Below are 5,000 nucleotides of genomic sequence, written 5' to 3' on the forward strand. Positions count from 1 at the left end.
CCTAATAGCATCCACATGGGTGTGTGCTCACTTTGAAGAGCTCCTCTCAGACACATCTGAGCAACATTTCATCACAATACTGGGGATGAATACATTGCCCCAAAATGAAATGAGCCATTACACACGCTGTGCACAGAGAAGACTGCAAATTCTGAACACATAGCATTTATTTCTCTTTCCTTCCCCTCTGCCCTGAATATTTAGCAAAAGAACTGCTAAAATCCTGTCTTAAATTCTCAGAATGCAATAAAGCTAGGTAAGATGCTTGAATTCTCTCCAGCAGTAGATATATAAAGAAAGATACTATCAGGACTGATTTTTACTGGATCACATCTCCAGTGCAGTGTCACAGGAACGAAGCAAAAATGCTCTAATTCAAAAGGCAATTTTTATCCTGCCCTGTTTTTCTGGAAAATCATTCTGCCCTCAGAGATGCCAAGGGCATTCTAGTAATGAACAGACCTACAGAGGGAGAAGTAAACAACAGGGAGGTTTGTGCCTTGAGAGCAGGAAACAGAATTCACCAATTGCAACAAAACCCACAAGAGAATTTTTGAGAAGTATTTACACCAGGGTAGGGGTAGTGTTTCCTTGTCCTCTTTCCCTAATTTTACCATAGATGAAAGTGAAATGTTAAAGAATGTAAGACATGTAACAGGATAAATTAAGTAATTTTGAGTAAATGGGAGGTGAAAACAAAACTATCTCCCTTTCTGTTTGCATTGCTTGTCAGCTCTGCTTGCCATGAATCTCTTTAAACAGGAGATATGATAAAGCACTTTGTTAGTTTTCCTACACCAAAAGTTCAGGAAACAAAAAGATGATGTCTGTGACTTGAGGTAAAAATCTAAATAGTATTCTTTATGAATGAAACCCTTCCTATGATTGAAGCAGCAGCCCATCAGTTCACTGCCATTGACACTGGTTTGCATAGTCCAGCAGTCATCTTATTTTTGTTATGGCATAAACCTGTTAGAGGACATGCATACCACAAATTAAGAAAAGAATTTGTGAGGTTAATGCATATAAGGGAAAAGACCAGCTATCATCATAAATACAAGGTGTTCCATGTCATAAAGGCATTTAAGAAGTCTCTTGTTCATCTCCCTGATTGCCTACAGCAGGGAAAGTTTGGTCATGTCAGTATCAATCACTGACATTCACAGGTATTTAAGTAAAAAAGGAGAGTCCTGTTCATTTCCAGCCTGTTTCTGAATGGTTTGTGTGGAGCAGAGCACCATGGAGCCCTTCACCTCTCCTGTCTGGCCTTGCCAGTAGTGACCCTTGAAGCAAAAAAGACATGCAGAGCAGACATGCAAAGCTGAACTTTGAGGTGCCATCATATCAGGAAACTCTCCTAAGGCCATGGCCTTTGCTTTCCAAATGCCACTGAAACTGTGGGAAAAACAGGAACTGTCCAGCACCATCTTTGAAGTGTTAGAAAATCAGGTATTACTTTATTCTAGCCAGGATGTTATTCTGTACAGGGTGTGAAATGTGAATCATTCCATCCACACATGCCCAGCTGTGCAGTGGAAATCATTCCATCATATATATATATATATAATTTTTTTTTTTTACCAGACTTTTCACATATTTATACATAAACTAAAGAAACTCTTGTTCATTGATTCCATATTACACAATTCTTAATATTCAGTCTCCTATTGGTTATTGATCTCTTCGATACTAGTTTGGCCCTCCTTCTCTGGTTCTGTTATAAATCTTTTCCCAGACCAGGTGTCTCTGACTGCATCAGAGTAACATTTTTTAATGTCTGTTTATCTCCTCTGTATCTTCTGTCTACTCCCAATCTGTAGATGTGAAATTCTCTGAGTCTAGGAATCTTCTTTTAATTGATTGAAGCCCTCACCCATTGAAAGTCAAACCTTCAGTGCACAGAGTCTTTTAAAGAGAAACCTTAATTCCACCCCCCTTGGCAAAGGTGAACAAACCCATGATTAAAGTTACTCAAGAAGTTAAAAGTTGTATCATTTCCAACACAAGCATGAATAATGTCCTTTGGCATTCATTGCAGAATTACCCAATACCTGCCTGTACTGATTCTGCCTGAGCACCAAGTATTTTTTATTGAGCAAAATTCTGAGTCTCAAGTTACTGCTGGCAGCAGTCTGACCTCTTGAATCATGTGAAATAACTGCATGGTGGAATCACTGATAATCTATTACCTGACAAAAGGAAACCACCTATAATTTACTCTGAATTCACTGCATCAGCCTTTAGGGAAATTTTCCTAAGCACTCAAGGCAAATTCTCCAATTCTGCTTGTACAGAATTGCTCTGGGGGCATTGCCTGATCCTCCAGATATGTTATTATTTTGTGACTCCCTAAGAGAAATGTAGAAAGTTGGTTGTTACTATGCAGTCAACCGTGTGATTTAAAGAGGGTGCATCAGGGAGAGAGGAATCCCCAGTGATAGCTGGGAAAAAAAAGAAACCAAGTACCCTATGATGAGATGCATTTCACAATAAATTCTCCTTTTCTCCATGATGCCACAAATTCCCTCTGATGTCTGGCAGGTTGAGTCAAGGAATTAGGAAGGATCTGCCAGGGAAATACTAATTCTCATTTGTGGAGAGGAAATCGAATTGAGGGAAGGTTTAGGTTGGATATTAGGAAAAAAATTTTCACTGAAAGAATAATAAAATACTGGAATTGTCTTCCTAGGGAGGTGGTGGAATCACCATCTCTGGATGTGTTTAAAAAAAGACTGGACTTGGCACTCGGTGCTATAGTCTAGTTGTGTTAGGGCATAGGTTGGACTTGATCTTAGAGGTCTCTTCCAACCTCATTATTCTGTGATTCTGTGATTTTTTGTGAGATAATGGAGAAAAGCAGCCTTTAAGTCTCCTTGTAACTCTCAGGCACATGGCATAGCTCTTGCCCTGCTGCCACTCCTTGGTTCCAGCTGCTGGGGAAGGATCTGGCCCAGTGGTGCTGGTGACTGCAGATGTCCCTGCTCCTCTCACCGACTCCTGATGCCAGCTGCCACCACTGGATCATCCTTGGGAGCAGAAAACTTCATGCCACTTGTTATCTGCATTTCCATTATGTCCCTTGTTATCTGCATTTCCATTATCTTCCAGCTTTACATTAGAACAGGCTGAGTCCAAGTAACATGCTCCCAGTTGAGGTGTCTGCACCAATTTGTCCTTTTGACATCACTTATTTTTATCATCTCCTCCACCTCGTTCTTGCTCTCTTCACAATTTCTGGTTGGACCCTCTCTTTATTCCCTGAAACCCAGCCTTGTTCTTGTTCAAGGCTGGACTTGGTGGTTTGGTTTGCAACCTTAGGGGTGCATTTTTCCTGCAATGACTTCAGTCAGCTTTGCTGTTTTCACACCCACTGCAATACTGGAACTTCACAACTTGTCAAGCCTGACCCACAAACTGTAACCCCGTTTTTTTAATTCTGCACCTTTTTTTAATCTCAGGATTACTTACCAGTTTTTAGGTACGAACCATTTAATGTAAAAATTACATCTTGCTGTAAATAATTTATATAAAAGGATGGCTACCATCCTCAAAAATGACACTATTTATTAGCATTGATAGTGTTTTAGAGTAAGTCTCACAAATCATTTGCAATCATATGCTGATGTACGATTTTCCTTCCAGTGTCTCAAACAATTTATTTAATGGATTCACTGAAAGTTCCCAAACTAACAGGGATCAGGTTGAACTGAACTGTTTGACTTCAGTATCTTATTCTTCCTATCACTGCAAAGCTATTTTTTCCTCCTACTCTGGAAACTAGAAAAATGGGAAAACTTAAGATCAATTTTCCATAATGAGCACACAAAAATTACAGAATAGGTGTGAGTGGGAGTATCATTGGCATTTTCTGTGACCTATCTCCCATGTTCCTGGCATTATCAAGAGGTGTTGCAAAACCAAAAGAAAAGTTGGGAAAAAAAGGAATAAAAACTTTCCCTTAGCTTTGTATATAGGTGAGCTTGTAATACTTACTAAAGATTAGTGGCTAAAATGTTCTTCACTTACCTGAAATTGCAGTTCTGAGAGTGGATTTCAGATTTCCAATGGCAGAATGAAAAGCAAAACCAAAGCCTATAAGAAAACAAAGTCCTGCTGTACAGCACAGCCAGAGACTCTCTCACATGGCATTGTTTCTCAGTATAGCCTTTTTTGCTTAGAAAAAGATTTCCCAATCATTTCCTGATCTTGAAGCATCCCTACAGTAGCAAAAGATTAAGATGCAAATTTATTTTATATTTATTTATTTATTTTGTAATCTGATTTTCTAATATAATTTACAGTTCATGGCTTTTTCCCTTAAGTGGCTTCTTTTAGTTCAGAACCCAGGGCTTTAAGCAAAATTATGCCATGGATGGAGGCTGTGTGCTCACCAAAAGGAATTTGAAGTAAGTAATTGTTATATTGCTTCCTATAGTCATTTAGTGTTGGTCTTCACTGTGGCCGTTTCCTGTTCCAGTAAAATGTTATTTACCTCCTCCCTGTGAAAGGTTTGTGCAGAGCTCATTCTAAAGGGCATACTGAGGCATGTTTGTAACAAACTCCCCTTGATTTGTCTTTTCATTCTAAATGGCTCACAAATCTTCAAAACCTGACAAGAAAACATCAACATAATTAACATCTAAATTATTGCTGCAATTGTACACAAAAAGCTAGTTGCCCACAGCTGTGTTTAATTCTGTATTTATGTCCAGTTTGCTACCAGATTGTCAGATAAGGTAAATTAAGCTAGCTCCAAATGTGTGCTGAACACAGAGATTTCATATGTGCTGTCTCAATTCTCTCCCTTGGCAAAATGTGCTGAAGTTTTACCCTCTGTAAAAGCCAGAAGTCACGAACCCACCAAAGCCACTTCTCTCCACCAATATAAAGGGGAGAGAAAATTTTATGAACAGTTCATGGGTTATGCTCGGAGATCATCAAATACCATCATGGGCAGAATAGGCTTTAATTAGAATCACGGATTAAATTTATTGCTAACA

This window comes from Lonchura striata, chromosome 3 (assembly GCF_050655825.1).
Source record: "Lonchura striata isolate lonStrDom1 chromosome 3, ASM5065582v1, whole genome shotgun sequence".
In the NCBI taxonomy this organism is placed as follows: domain Eukaryota; kingdom Metazoa; phylum Chordata; class Aves; order Passeriformes; family Estrildidae; genus Lonchura; species Lonchura striata.